Here is a 16,337-nt window from a genome sequence, read left to right on the forward strand (position 1 = left end):
ATCATACAAGAACAGCGAGTAGCAAGGACACTCCAACAGACTAATATTTCTGATGCACTAGAAGCGTCATTTCAAGTTTTCCCCATGATGCTGAGCGGACAACAGCTTTGAGTTCTCGATTTTGCTGAAATCCGGTGGGAATTGCGCCCTTGACGAGTGAGCCAGTTTTTCTTCATCAAGTAATAAATTTCATTTATAGCTGCTGGGGTATTTTAGGGAAAGAAATTCATCCTTGAAATGCCGCGCACACACTCTGTGCTTTTGAGTTAATTCTCGGCCAATCTAGGGATTGTTCCGCTTCCACAGCTCGAAAAGCTTGGAATCAGATGGTGGCCAAAACAAGGTGACTTTTTCGTTTCCTTTGCCGCCGCCTGAAAAACAGCAAACGACAAAACACTTCACCGCCTATCCTACCATCCGTATATAAAAAAAAAGTGCACAGTATTCGCTGCTACCACGTCTGCCGTGCTGCGTGCCGTACCGTTTGCGTATACTGGTGCATCTCGCTGCGTGGTTTGTCGTCTGCATGTCCCGTTCGACTCATTCTCAGCGGAATACGCAGACGACAAAATAAAAACGACACTCGCTGAGCTTTATATTACTTTTATCTAAAAAAAAAAAAAGACACAGGTTGGCGTACGGGCAATGATGACCACTATTCCACTTATGCGTTTTCCGGCTAGCAGACGGTGCGCAAAGCTACCACTCCGTCTACTCCGCCCGTTTTTACGCGACGCTAGGCGGTCGCCTGGATCGAGCTCAGGGGCGTTTCGTTTCGCAGCACTGTCTAGAGGTGGTGCACCTATTTCTCTTTCAGAAAGGACTGGGGAAGGAGGAAAGCGTGACCAAAGTCGCGTCAGAGAGGAAAGGGGAGCGGAGAGAAAGAGCAGTGCGAAGCTGAGCGCCGGACACGGGTTCGGCGTTCGTGTAGAAAAATCGGCCTACGCCGATTGCTTTACAGCGCGCCAGAGTCGGCACTCCTTGTCTTGTCTTACCTTACTCCCTCCATAGGGCGCACGAGCAAGGCGCCTACGCGCCCAGTGCCGTGCTCTCACAACGCTGGAAAAAGTACGCATCTCGATGAGGCGTCTCTGGCGCGCGCGCTCCTGTGTTGTTGCAAGACATCGTACGCTGAAACCGGCCAAAGCACTTCGACTGCTACTTGCCGGAGCGACTTCCATCGCCTTTGCACACGCTCGATGCTGTCTGCGCGATTGCAGTACGAAGATTTTTAAACACATTTCACTTATTCAATGCTTGCCGTAAACAATGCACCTACCTACGCGCGGTGCTCCCGGCAGCACCTCAGACGCCACTTTTCGCTATAAAGCTTCTTTAACTTGTTAATCATATGCGGTTTGTAGCCGGCGAGCCACAGCGAGTGGCGCCGCTACACTGCGGCGATGAACCTTTCCTTGTTGATCGACAAACTGTACGCACACCTCTACGTACCGCAGCCATAGAGAAACATACTTGCGTAAAGAACAGACACTTCTATAGACCTTTTTTAGTTTAGATGCCTGCGTGCAGCCATATTAGTTTGATGGTGGCGCCCCGTATCAGCCAAACTGCGGAACGTCCGCTGCGGTGCCTCTTGACGCCATCTTGGACTGTGCTGTGCGTGTTGATGCTGCGGTGCGGCAGTGTAAAAGCGTCGTTTCTCGGTGCGCGTGAAAGCTATCCGACACCTTGGTGCTATTTGTGCTTTGAGCGCGCCAGGAAACCGTATATCATCCGTTTGACATAGCGGCTGCTATTGGAAACAGCAGAGCAGCCGGAGTGGCTGCGAAGGACTGCGCTCCACTTCCGCAATGAGGATGTATCTGTCATACATGTATTTTGAATTATATTTTATTATCGCAATGGTAACTGCACGCACAAACACACTGCGAATGAACCGTATGGGCAGCTACCGAATTCGGAATGCAGATACTGCGAAAGATGCTTTCATGTTATCGCCGCATTAATTTAACATGAAGTGCGACCCATTTCGATATACGATCGAGCTGTCCTGCTTCAACAATGTATACTTTCAAGTTAAACTGCAGTTCAAGACTAGCACTTAAAAAAAGTAGGGTCTAAAGTACCATCCTTCGACGTTTTTATAGAGCCTCGATGTTCGTCCTGCGGCGAGACAACATCGTATACCCCCGTCCCGTACGTCGTAGCAGCATCGTTTGCACGACGTATTGTTGAGCAAAACGTCAAAAAACGTGCGCTCTCAGCGGCACCATGAAAGAAAACGACAAATTCACAGCACATACAGCACCGCTTACGAAAGCGGCGCCGCCCGCTGGCGCGGCGTACTATGGCACTCTCGTCGAGCGCTACTCCCTAGTCGTCACTAGGCCTAAATTGTTTCGCATTGAAGGCAGATCCGACGACGCTTTGCAATTGCTCAGCGCTTGAGTAAATGGTCTCTCATGAAACTGCCTTACTGCCGATCCCATAGTATCAGTAAAAGAAAGATGTAAATTTCGGTGACTACTTAGCAGCGGAGCCAGCGTGCAGACGATGAGCCGTGCGCCGCACCAGCGGTAATGTGCTGCGTAACTTATTTGTATGGCAATTATCAATACCACGGTATGGGTCAGAAATCCGCAAGAACTTTTTTTTTTTTTTTGCGGTCGGCTTATTGTTTAAGTGAAGACCAGATTTTAGCACGCTCTTGCGTTGGCGGAAAAGATCCACCGTATCGTTGGCGCGAAGGGCTTGCGGGAGGCACGGCCTGCCCGGCGTGCATGGCTACTACAGCGGAGGAAGTGAAGTGGGCATCATATTCGCGAGTCCGTCATTGGTACTAAGTTTATCTGGCTTACATAAAACGTTCATAAGCGAATTAAATAAGGTTGGACTGGAAAGCGGTGAAGCAGAAACATATCACAGCCGAACTCTGACTGTCGATGCATGCTTCCCGCATACGCTCTCGGCAATCATGTTGCAATTTCTTTGATTCTTTGCGCAGTCCACGATCACGCATTGCTGTCCCGATGACATTACCACTAAAAGGTTGGTTGGTTGGTTTGTGGGGTTTAACGTCCCAAAACAACTCAGGCTATGAGAGACGCCGTAGTGGAGGACTCCGGAAATTTCGACCACCTGGGGTTCTTTAACGTGCACTGACATCGCACAGCACACGGGCGCCTTGCTTTTCGCCTCCATCGAAAAGCTGCCGCCGAGGCCGGGATTCGATCCCGCGTCCTTGGGAACAGTAGTCGAGCGCCGTAACCACTGCGCCACCCCGGCGGGGCACCACTAAAAGGGGCGCTAATAAAGGTGTTTAAGTCTCTCAAAAGACAATATACAGAGGTGCAAGGCCGCTCTGCTATGCATGAAGCGTGCGAATGCACAGCCCACTCGGTACTGGCAACAATGGGCCGGCGCAAGAAATCTGGTTAGAGTATTTTGCTCCTCTCCTGCTCGCAATCGGTAAAACGGTCTATTGGCCTCGAGATCGAGCAGAGTCGCCACCTTGCGGCTCAGCAGCGAAACCTACTCAGTGTGGATGCGTTTTCGCGTCGCATGCCAGCCCGCAGTGATTTACGCGCGCGCATGCGGCGTGTACAGGAGTGTTTTTGTTTGTTTCGCGGTTCCTGTGAGCTTTTGCTTACCTATATGCCTCTTGCAAAATAAATATGAAGTCTATAACCCCACGCTTCATTAATAAAAAAATACTTTTCCGTATCGAGCATGTCATGCTTGGATAAGGACATCATCCATCGCGGTTTTCGGCGCTTCAGATCCTTTGACATGCAATGTCTCAAACAAAATGTTACTGTCGTTACCGCCGTGTCAAAGCAAAACAGGTTGTTGCCGTCAATAAAAGTTAATGCAAACGCTCAGAAATCGCATATTCCCGTTTCTGTTTGGAATACCGCAGCTACTAAAACATATGCCACCGCAGACTGCTTCATATAGCAGAATGCAGTTTGAACAGACCACTGTTTGCCTACTATGCCGTCTGTATGCAAAATAGAGTTGTGTGAGTTATATTTTTTTTTTCTTTTAAACCTCTGTCGCGGTGTCTCAATGGTAAGGGCGCTCGACTGCTGATTTCGAGAACGGGGGATTCAATCACAACAGTTTTTGAAGGCGTCACTGTTGTGGGATTTTACTGCACAATAAACAATCCCACGTAGTAAATGTGGTGTTAATAATGAAAAAAAAAACTACACCAAAACCAGTCTCTGCAATCATCCGTCATAGCCCGGGTTTCATGCGTTAAACCCGGACCAATATATTTCTTTTCGTTTTTTTTTTTTTTTTTTTGTTGAAGGCTTCTGTGCATCCATAAAAGTTTTAGTGAACACATTTTGCTTTAGAGAAATGCTCGAATGTTTGGGAAACATATTCCCTGCACCTAATTGTTACCCTAAATATTACATAATACACCTAGATCAATGTACTTTACTGGTAGCCTATTATAATCAATATAATCCCTTTTTGTCCAAGTGCGTTCTTCCGAGCAAACTCGTCATTTCTGACAAGGGGAGTAAAACAGCTTCATGCGGGCTTAAATATGTGTTTAGTTCGGAAATAAATACATTTTTATAGTCGCATAATATGATGACCTCCATTTCCTTCGGAATAGTTTTATATCCGGCATCTGTTTTGGAAGCAACCCTAATATTTTACTCCGCATAAGATTTGTTCACTGCTAAATAATTAGTGATAAAGAAACTTTCAGCCTGTAAAATTGCTTCCCAGAACATGACAGTGCCCATGCGCAGTTTATAACGATGTCTTCGTAGCGAGTAATTCGTAGCTTGCACTTAAACGTTACTGCAAATTAATCGCTGAATATTGTAAATTCTGTCAAGTGTGTAAAAGTTCTCTCACACGGTGAAATTTATTTGCATTGCAAAACAAAATAACTACACTACTAATTTACCGTTATATATTAACATCACACACATCAGAAATCCCTTATTCTTTCCTCGGTTTCAGGAAATCATATACATTTAGTGGCGCATGCAGTAATACACTCTCACGTTCTATGACAGTGGCCGCAAAAAGCATCTCGGCAAATTAAATCCACTCAGCGCAGTACACGGGAACAATCAACTTTCCTGTGCGGCGAGGTTTCCTGTATAGTGTAGGCGTGATCTCATTTTTAAAGAATACTTGTGCCTGGTTTTCTAGGCCAGAGTTGATGTGCACTCAGTCTAAAGCAACTCGCCATGCAGTGCGCTGCCAATGCTACATTTAACCTGCTTAATCCTCGAGTCAAGTACGATATAATGAACCAGACTTTCTCGATTCATTCTAAAGTACTGCAGGTCAGAGCACGAACCTTGTATCTGCGTGGGCTTGACACTAAATTCGCCAGTCTCACTCGCATGAGACACGCGCAAACTGTTTAAAAGCCGATAAGGAAAACAAAGCTGTCATTAGGCAGGCCCAAGCATTAGGCGCGTGAGCGCGGTGCAGCGCCGGAAACGTGCAAAGTAAATCTAGAAATCTGGTGGCTGCGTGCTTTGTTTTCCTAAAATCCGCTCTTCTGCTGCATTGGCGAAATCCTTGGATTTGTTTCTGCAATATTGCAGAAATACTCCAGAAGACACGCTTTCATCGCCAACAAACCCGCCGTAAACTCGGAAGCAGACCTACGCTGCGTGCGTGTCTGCGAGCGCCGCCGGTCGCCGATGCACACTACCGGAGTGACGGTGGCGCCACCTCTAGGTCGATCTCGCGTCGAATAGGGCCCTGCGGCCGAGCTACTGCACTGGCGTCAGTGTTCCAAGCGGCTGGTCAGACCGCATTACGTCCTCCGAGATTTTAGGCGTGTGCTTTTGCTGTTACGGTTTCGAAAGCAATGCTTTCTATTCTGATTTACCTTTGGCTGTTAAAATATTCAACTACAACGTCTATAGTGGCGCGTAAGGCCTTCAAAGATGTCATGCATACAAACGTAATAAAGTCGCGGATCGCAGCCTTCTTACTGGAAATACCAACAAGGATCTCGAAGAATCTAAGCGCAGCTTACTTTATTCAAGCAGGCTGGAATAGTACGATAGAGGCTGTTTTTATCGTACTTTTTTGATGTGATTTAGACGGTTTTCTCAGTTGAACACATAGGAGGCATGGGTTTCACACAAAAAGTTTATTTCTCTTGTTTTTATTTTGAATTGTACAAAACGAATACTAGATCACACATTTTATAAAATGCAAAAAAAGCACAAAAAGTAATAAGAAAGAGGGCATAGTAAAACACCCTGCATAGTGTCACGAAGAAAAGAAAACTTTGCGTATACTCGCTGTGTTTTTCCTCCAAAACATCACCAGTGAGAGCAGCTCAAAAGGAGTTGTGAACGGTTGGACACAAGGATGAAAATATGCAAGTACAGCTCACGTGGAACTTCTATACTTCGACTTTGAGCAATGTATGCTGTTCAAACATTTGAACACAACAGGCTGAATACATAATAGTATCACAATAATATGCTTATACTCCTGATCCTGGTCAAAACTGCTCTCTGCCCGTATCAGCATTACAGGGAGCCCATTGTACGCGGCTAATGGCACTAGATGTCCTCAAAAATGCAGGCCACGAACAGGCAGCAGTGCTTTTCAGACCACAACGAGAATGATTTAAACTTGGCTAGTAAAAACGGTGCTTACGAAACGTCAAAAGCGCATACATTGTGCTAATACAGCGTAGTAAACATCATTCACAAGACGATCTCAAATGCGCATACGGTGTTCTTGTAGTGCGAAATAAATGTTTGTGTCATGATACGTATAACCCACCGATAAATTCAGTGTTTGTTATGGGTTATTTCAGAAAATTACGAAATACAAGCAAGCACATGTTCTTCCGAAAAACAAGATCAAAAATCAAACAGTAACTACACACTATACATTAAAAGGGCATCATGGCTCATATTCTATGCTACATGTAGAAAATACGCCCACGCAGCGCAATAAAGTTCAGTTCAGTCGTGTCCGACTCTTCGTGACCCTATGGACCATGTCACGCCACGCTTTCCGGTCTCTCACTATCTTCCTAACATCACATAACTTCATCTGCAGTGCCTCGAGGATGCCTTCTAACCATCGCGTTCGCTGCCTACCCCTTCTCCGGTGACCCTCAACCTTTCCCAACATCAAATCTTTCTCCAGCGACTCCAGTCTGCTCATCAGATGACCAAAGTAGCTGAGCTTTAACTTTAGAATTTGACCCTCCAATGAGCAGTCAGGGTATATGGACGACAATATCGACTGATTTGATCTTCTGGCAGTCCAAGGAACTCTCAAGAGTCTTCGCCAGCACCACAATTCAAACGCGTCAATTCTTCGGCGGTCAGCCTTTTTCACAGTCCAACTCTCGCATCCATACATCACAACTGGAAAGACCATGGCACGAGTTATACGGATCTTGGTTGGCAGACTAATGTATCTGCTCTTTACTAGGCGGTCAAGGCTAACCATTGCTCTCTTTCCCAGAAGCAGGCGTCTCCTAATTTCATGGCTGCAGTCTCCTTCCGAGGTAATCTTGGAGCCCAAGAAGAGAAAATCTGTCACCGCTTCCACTTCTTGTCCCTTGATGCTCCAGGACTTGATAGGGCAAGACGTCATGATCTTTGTCTTTTTGATGTTCAGTTCAAGCCCGAACTTCTCACTCTCTTCTTGTACGCGCATCAGAAGTCTCTTGAGTTCCACTTCACTCTCTGCCATTAAAGTGGTATCATCCGCTTATCTAAGGTTGTTGATACGTTTTCCAGCAATCTTCATTCCAGCTGAAGACTCGTCCAGACCGGCCTTCCTCATGATGCACTCTGCATCATATAGGTTAAATAGGCAGGGCGACAGTATGCAGCCTTGCCTCACTCCTTTCTCAATCGGAAACCAATCAGTAAGACCATGCCCAGTTCTGACTGTGGCCTCTTGTCCTTCATACAGCTTCCTGAGGAGACAGATGAGGTGAATTGGAACTCCCATCTCTTAGAGCTTGCCACAATCTGCTGTGATCTACGCAGTCAAATGCTTTCGCATAATCAATGAAGCAGAAGTAGATGGGTTTCTGGAACTCTCTTGCTTTTTCCATGATCCAGCTAAGGTTGGCAATCTGGTTTCTAGTTCCTCGGTCCTTGCGAAACCCAGTTTGCATGACCGGAAGCTCGCAATCCACATACTGCTGCAGCCTACCGTGGAGGATTTTCAACATCACCTTGCTAGCATGCGAAATAAGCGTGATCGTGTGGTAGTTGGAACAATCTTTGGCACTGCCTTTCTTTGGAATGGGGATGTAAACTGACCTCCTCCAATCCTGTGGCCACTGCAGGGTTGTCCAAATCTGCTGACATAATGTATGCAGAATGTTAACAGCGTCATGGTTGAGGTTTTGAAGCAACACAGCTGGAATGCCATCAATTCCGCTAGCTTTGTTCTTAGCAAGGCTGGCTAAAGCCCATTCAACTTCTCTTCAGGATGCCCGGCTCGAGATCAGTAATCACAACCGTCTTATGTTGGGTTTGCACATTCGGGTCCTTCTTGTACAGTTCTTCTGTGTATTCCTGCCACCTCTTCTTTATCTCTGAGGCTTCAGTGAGGTCCTTGCCTCATTTGTCCTTTGTCACGCCCAGCTTATAGCACAGAAGCTTCCTTTGATATCTTTGATTGTCTTATACAGAGCTCTTGTGTTCCTAAATTGGCTGTTATCCTCAACTGCTTGGCACTGTATGTTCAGGAAGGCATTCTTATCTCTCCTTGCTATTTTCTGAAAATCCGCATTGAGAATCTTGTATCTTTCTCTTTCCCCCATAACTTTTGCCATCCTCCTTTCCTCAGCTATTTGCAAAGCCTCTTCAGATAACCAGTTTGCTTTCTTGCATTTCTTTTGCTTTGGAACTACCTTAGTAGCAACTTCTTGTATTATATCACGAACATCAGTCCACATCTCTTCAGGCTCTCTGTCTTCTAGATCTAATTCTTCAAATTGATTCCTCACTTCCACAGCATATTCTAATGGAATTTGATCCAGATCATACCTGAAAGGCCTTCTAGTTTTCTGCGTTTTTCTCAATCGATGCTTAATTTTGGCAACAAGAAGCTGATGATCGGTGCCACAATCGGCCCCAGGCCAGCGCAATAAAGAACTTACTTAAATCATTCTTTGCTCAAGAAGCACCAAAATATTTCTGCAGGCGAAAGGAAATAAGTTACCGGCAAAACGAGGCGACGCATTGAAAAGCGCGGTGATGTGGGCGTACCCGGCTGCCCGTGACCGGCGCAGCATCAACGCTTGTATGGAATGGGTAAGGAAAGGGGAAGCGTACACGCCAAGGTATATGTTCTATGGTAGCGAAGGCTCCATAGACGCCCATACGTACAAAACATGGCGGCTCATGGGCTCCAGTGACCAATGAAAATTGGGGGCCATGACGTCAATTGACGTCACCCATACGTTCACTTTGGCGCGAATTGCAAACAAGTTTTCGTTTTTTTTTTTAAACCGCCGCGTTGCATTGACGAGCCTGCATTTTTTGAAGGTTGTTGCCTTTCAGCGCGCCAACCTTTGCCATCTAAAAGAACTCGAGTTTCTGTTGTTTACGCCCTTGTTTATAAGCAGTTGCTCCAGCACAATGAAAGTGGTTGGCAAAGGTGGCGACATAGAAAGGCAGCAACACTTCCAAATAGAGACCACGCATGCAAATTCATAATACAAATACTGCTGCAAGTCATGAAAGTGCTTTGCCCATTTACTTTGTCCCTCAGCACAGTAAGGTGCGGTCCAGAAACACTGGTGCAACGGGGAAGTCGTGCCCAGTTCGCAACAGAGTGCACCAAGTGAACAATTATGGTTTTCATGTCCATGGTTTATTGCATCAACCAATAAAATACAGCAACAAATCACAACAATAAAAATGCATGTCGCTGACAGTACAAACAGTAGCGCTGTTTAAGCGCGCTAATCATCTCAATGATCACAGCCGAGGCATGGCAAAGGCTTGAAGTGCCTGCCACAAAACATCACCAGATAAGAAACATGCATGTACAGAAAACAAAGCTATGACAGCTGCAGTTGAAATAAAAATGTCATGAATTAGTAGGTGCATCAAAACATACGTGCAGCATAGAGCACTGGGATCACTCTTCACATTTAAATTCTTCGGCAGGAAGTATACAGCAGTTTTCAAGGCAATTTCATGATTGCACCAGTCCAGACAGCTTTAGAATCAACAAACGTGCTTAACACAGGAGCATTAGAGCATACATTGAGTCTGGGTGCAACCTCCAGATCTGCTCAACGTTGAAAGTCAGCCGGGAAGGGGTAAGACACCGACGGTTGAGTCCACGCTGTCGCAACGTACCACAGAGCAACGCTTTCTCACTTTGTGCGGGCTCATCTTGCGATAAAACGCTAAGCGCAATAAAATGCTGCAAAAAGACTTCGCATTGCCCGCACGACGAAGGGACGAAACCAAAAAAAACACGGTTGCAGGGGCATATTAAATCTCATCAAACGGCGACAGAGCAGCGACCAGCAAGGACGTCGAAATCTTCGCAAACGGGACATTTTCAGACTTCCGAACTAAATTACGCTTTCCTGGGAGCACCAAGGCCCGCACCACCCCTTACAAAAATGAGTTTTGAAACTCTATTGTTGGACTATTGACCGCCTTTTGAATTTATTGAATTTCGATAGACATTCAACCCCAGCTGAGTGCAATCTTTACAGGGCCAACAGAATTTTCATTGTGTTCTACCCAATAGACTTTTTGTGCTATTTTTTCTATGTGCTTTTTGTTGTCAGTTTTCAACGTTCACGAACAATTAGCGTGTACTGTTCATGCTGACCCATGTTTATAAGTAGTTTTAGGCACAAATGATAAGAGCATGATGTGACAATTTCGTTATGAATTTTTGGTCTCACTTGTAATCAACTATTGGCCACATTCTGCAAAGGGAAATATAAGAGCTGCATGCAGTTGCGTGCTCGTTCATGTTATATAAAAGTACATATTAACGGTGCACACTTAGCTCAAGCTTCGCAACACAGTGAAAATATGCCCTAAAAACTTCATGATGGCAAAGCCTCCACTAATAATGAAAATACATCGTTGAATGTCAATCAGAATCCGTAATGAATCAGCTTCTGTATGTCGCAGAAGGTAACTTTAGTGGTAGGACATATTTTATATTTATCATAAAACAAGTTCAGTGAGTCATCATACTAACAAACAGGATCCTAGATTGAACCTACCATGTAGGGCAGGACAGAGCTTTTTTAAACCAGTTGCAAAGTTCACTATATATATGCTTCAGGGTCTGACATTCTGCCCAAGCCTAGGTATTTTTGCCCGTAGCTTTTGCCGCAAAATGAGGTGCAGTCTGTATTGGAATTCTCCACCGCTGTATGTCTTTGGAGAATTTAACTGTTATTTTTTTTCTTTTCCTTCCTTTCTTAAAGTGGACACCATGCTAAAATGAAGTCACTTTAAACATTGAAGGGTTCTAATAATGACGGATTGATCCCACGCATACTATAGAGTTAACACGCATAGCAAAAACATTCGCGTATGAAATAAAAAGAAAAAAAAAATAGGATTACACGCGTCTTCTATCGGCGACTCGTCTTTTCAAAGAAGCATTCGGCCACTGCCTTGCTACTGTCCACACCCATCTTTCCCCCGTGCCGCGAACGGCGCCAGCATGTCCGGAGGGTCGAGGGTTACTTCCTGTCGGCTGGGGGGAAAAAGGCTTCCTGTCGGCTGGGGGGAAAAAGGGGGAGGGGGGGAGGGGTTGCTCCCTCTGGGTCTCTGCTCTCTGCCTTCTCCGTGGTTTGTCTTCACGGAGATGACCTTGGCTGCAGCATAGCTGGAGTCGCGCAGCGGGGGCGGCGGCTCCCCCTTTTCACCGAAGCTGTTCTTCTGCGCCCCGTTTTCTTTGCACGCAGACGCGGGTACGCTGAGTGCGGCGATGTGCCAGTTCAGTTGGCGTTTTCCCGCCACCGTGGTCGCATCTTGCACTGTGAGCGAAGCACCGTATGAAGGTTTTTCGCTGGTGATTATCACGAAGATCGTTTTGTTCAAATTGGAGCGCGAACGTACGCATTTAAGTCTTCGGAGGAATCCGCTCTTGGGTGGCAGCTTCTGCGCAAGGAGGACGTGTTTAAGAAGTTCAACAGTCGCAGGCGTTTTGGATTCTGGGCGAAAAGCCGGCGCGGGCGGAGGGAGCGTCTGCACTTTGGTGAGTGTTTTACTTTTTCCTATTCGTGTTTGTGCCAGTCTTGTACAGTGTGTGCTACGAGGTGAAGCACGCATGTAAATATTTCTAGCAGGCAAACCAGCCTCATCGGAAAAAAAAGGAGGGGGAGAGAGAGAGAGAACGAGGCTTGTCTCTACGCGGACGCTGGGGCCGATGGAACGCCAGCTGGAATGGCGACATTTTCTTTCTTTTTTTTTTAGCCGGTGACCGTTTTTGACGGATTGTTCGGCACAGTGCTGTACTCTTTCGATACGCTACTCGCGCTGAGACGGACACATTATCGAGATCATAATATGCCTCTGTCACACATTGTTGATTATTGAATCTGAGCAGCTCCACCATTTTTGCAGTGTTTGTTTTTGTTTCCACTCATTTTAGTGCCTATAGTTGGTAATTTTGCTTCAAGTTTTCTGGGTAGTAATGCTTGTGACTTGCACTTTTTATATTCACAATAGGATCTTTGACGGCAGCATATATTGTTTATCAGGGAGAAATGAACGATGTGGTAGTGCTGCCAAGCTGTGGAGGCGGCGTTCGATGCCGTCTAAGCAGTGAAAGACAGTGACAACTCATTTTAGACAAGAAATTTCTTGAGCTATGACGTAGAGCAGCGCACAAATGCCTTTGCTCTATTTTTAGGTTAGTGTATACCGCAACTTAATTATGATTTATATTGTTTATTTCAGCATCACATGCGAGGAGTTCCCGGACGTATCAGCGTTTTACGCAAAGAACAGCCTGGCGTCATACCTTGCACATGAATTGAAATAAAGCAAATAAACAGCCCAGCTCATGTTATGGGTTCACCAAAGATGCATATTTTTTCTTTCTCATTAGCGCGCATTTTTTGTTCTGTGTTCCCTTTCCGCTGCGGATTAACAGAAAATGCTGCGTGATCAACGGTTAGCCAGGAGCAGGCACGAGGTGGTTTACATTAATGCAAAAGTAGCACAGCACATATCCTTGCTGCGGTCAGTCAACACATTCTATGTTCTGCTCGACCAATCAACAATTTAGTCAGTTTAGTGTAGGTTAATGAGTGAGTAAGTATAATGGGGCTTAAAAGATCAAGATCTGTTTTGTTCTTTTATGCCTCACTATGCTTATCATTAACCAGCACTGATCAGACAGGATTGTTGATTGGTCGGGCAGAACATAGAATGTGGTGACTTATCGCAGCTAGGAGATGTCCTGTACTACTTTTGCATTAATGAAAATCACCTCGTGTCTGCTCCTGGCAAACCGATGGTCGTGTACTATTTTCTGTTGTTCAGGAGTGGAAAGGTAGCAGAAAATCAAAAAGCGTCACTTGCAGAGTTTCTGAAGCATTTGAGCCTGAAATCAACAGAATTTCAGTTGCGCGAATTCCAAAAGCGCTCTTAAGAAACACATGGGCCACTATTTCATAAGCGCTCAACAAGAGGTCAACATTGCATCATCCAAGATGTTGCCGATTATCAACAGACTTTCAACAGCGTGTATTGACACAACGCTTTCGAATTTCTATAGAAACCCTACATGCATTTTTGTAAGGGACAGCAGAAGAGCAGCAGACAGCGATAAGAAATCTTTGCGCGCTTCGTCAGTTTCGTTATCTCCATTGCCTTGGTTACCTTTGGCAGCGCTCCTGACCGATGCAACATCAAGGGGGTGGGGCAACAAGAGTGCTGAAAGATTTTTTTTTTTAATTTAAGAATGTATTTATAAAATACCTTACCTCATTCAAAAGTGAAGTTATCAAAATGTCTATTCTTTTTATGGTGATTGATACTTTTTAATTTGTAGTATAATTTCTTAATCTGAGTGGTTGGCCCCCCGACCTGTGGCTATGCTGCGCTACCGCTGAACCGCTTTTGGGCCCAGCCTTCGCCACCATTCTACTTCCGCCATGGTCGAGTGACGAACAAAGAATGCTCGTCGCATTCGTCCAAGCTCAATTTAGCGGCTGCTCAGAACGATCTAGATAACGTCGCAAACTGCCACTAGCACAACCTGCAACATTGTAGAAAAATGCGCGAGTGATCGGAATCATTGAGACAGATCTCGGTGCATCGTTCGCGCGACAAAGATAATGACAACACATCGTATCACAACAACGAGCATGAACAAACACGGGATACAGAACTGATAAGCGCGCCAGTGCATTGTTCGCGCGACAAAGAAAATGATAACACATCGTATCACGACAACGAGTATGAACAAACACGGGATACAGAACTGATAAGTGCGCCAGAATCACAATGATAAGCCCGCCTGCCAGCGGCTGTCGAACAGGAACAAATAAAGATTTAAACAGTTCGCCGCATTACTCCCCCTTAAAAAAACATCGCCCCCATGTTTCAAAATAAGCAGACATGAATTAACATAAACTTTGCAAAGCTAACATGAATATCCTTTAGCGCGCATAATATGGCTTAAGGCGTACAATATGCGCAATTTCTGGATGCCTTCGGCGCCGCTGCGATGCGGCCGCGCCGTCGGGAAGGACCTCGTAGTTCAATTGTCCTAGTCGGCGAAGCACCTTGTAAGGGCCGAAGTATCGGCGTAAAAGCTTTTTGCTCAATCCGCGGCGGAGAATCGGCGTCCAAACCCACACGTGATCTCCCGGCTTGTACTCAGCATCGCGTCGTCGTAACTTTGGGCGTCGGTTCGTTGCTGATCTTTAATGCGCATTTGAGCGAGTCTTCGGGCTTCCTCTGCACGTTGAAGGTAGGCGGCGACGTCCAGGTTCTCCTCGTCGGTTACGTGTGGCAGCATTGCGTCAAGCGTCGTCGTGGGCTCCTTGCCGTATACAAGGCAGATCGATGTCGACCTGGTTGTCTCCTGGACGGCAGATTATAAGCGAAGATGACGTAGGGTAGAATGGCGTCCCGTGTCTTATGTTCGGCGTCGACATACATTGCAATCATATCCCCAATAGTTTTGTTGAGACGCTCCGTAAGTCCATTTGTCTGGGAATTGTACGCAGTAGTTCGTCGATGGCTTCTGTGACTATTCCAGAATGGCTTGCGTCAGCCCTGTCTGCGATGAGCACTGCGGGGGCGCCGTGTCGCAAAATAATTTGTTCAACAAAAAACTTCTTCCGCAGTACCATTGGGCAGTGCTTTTGCTTCGGCATAGCGGATAAGGTAGTCGGTGGCCACGATGATCCACTTGTTACCCGAAGATGATGGAAAGGGGCTCAAAACGATCTAGATAACGTCGCAAACTGCTACTAGCACAACCTGCAACATTGTAGAAACATACGCGAGTGATCGGAATCTTCGAGACAGATCTCGGTGCATCGTTCGTGACAAAGAAAATGATAACGCGTCGTATCGCAACAACGAGCATGAATAAACACTGGGTACAGAATTGATAAGCGCGCCAGAATCACAATGACAAGGCCGCATGCTAGCCGCTGTCGAACAGGAACAGATAAAGATTGAAACAATTCGCGGCAATAACACGATGGTCGCATTGTGTCGCAGCCACAGGAGTGAGACAAATTAATCCGGTTTTTTCGGCTAATACGATAACGTCTACAACACCGATACGTGGCGGAGGGGACCTCTTTCAGCGCCTTTTGGGCCACAGCACACGGGAGCCTTTGCTTTTCTCCTTCATATAAACGCTAAATGCAACGGCGTCCACGTGCTGTGCTATATACATAGGGACACATATTATATATACATCTTTAGTCATGGGGGGCGCTTGGTTTGACCCTGGTATGATTTCAACACCATTTAGTGCGAGCCGGACGAAGCATTGTTTTACATGTAGTAGCGGAGGTTTCATTCTAAAATAAAATTGATGCGAAATTCAGCGCACCTCAAAAGCGCAACAGGAAATATTATTTTATTTTAACTTTTTTTCGACGCTTAGCCGCTGTATAGTTAGCTATGTGCCAATGAAAATAACATTTATTTTTCCCCATCCTGCTCTAATTGTCACACACTCATTATAAACAGTTTGCTCAGGCCTTTACATCCAGTGAAGCCGGTCATATCTGACGACAGAATCGATAGACGTACTACTCTGTGAATTTTCTGCTTTTATTATGTGCTTGAACAGGAAAGAAAACTCAGTATTAAAGAAGTAGAGTAAAAAGGAACGACACCCGAAGGTGTTGCTTTTTTCTGAACTCG

Source organism: Amblyomma maculatum, chromosome 7, assembly GCF_055883805.1.
Source record: "Amblyomma maculatum isolate TAMU_Amacu chromosome 7, ASM5588380v1, whole genome shotgun sequence".
Lineage (NCBI taxonomy): Eukaryota > Metazoa > Arthropoda > Arachnida > Ixodida > Ixodidae > Amblyomma > Amblyomma maculatum.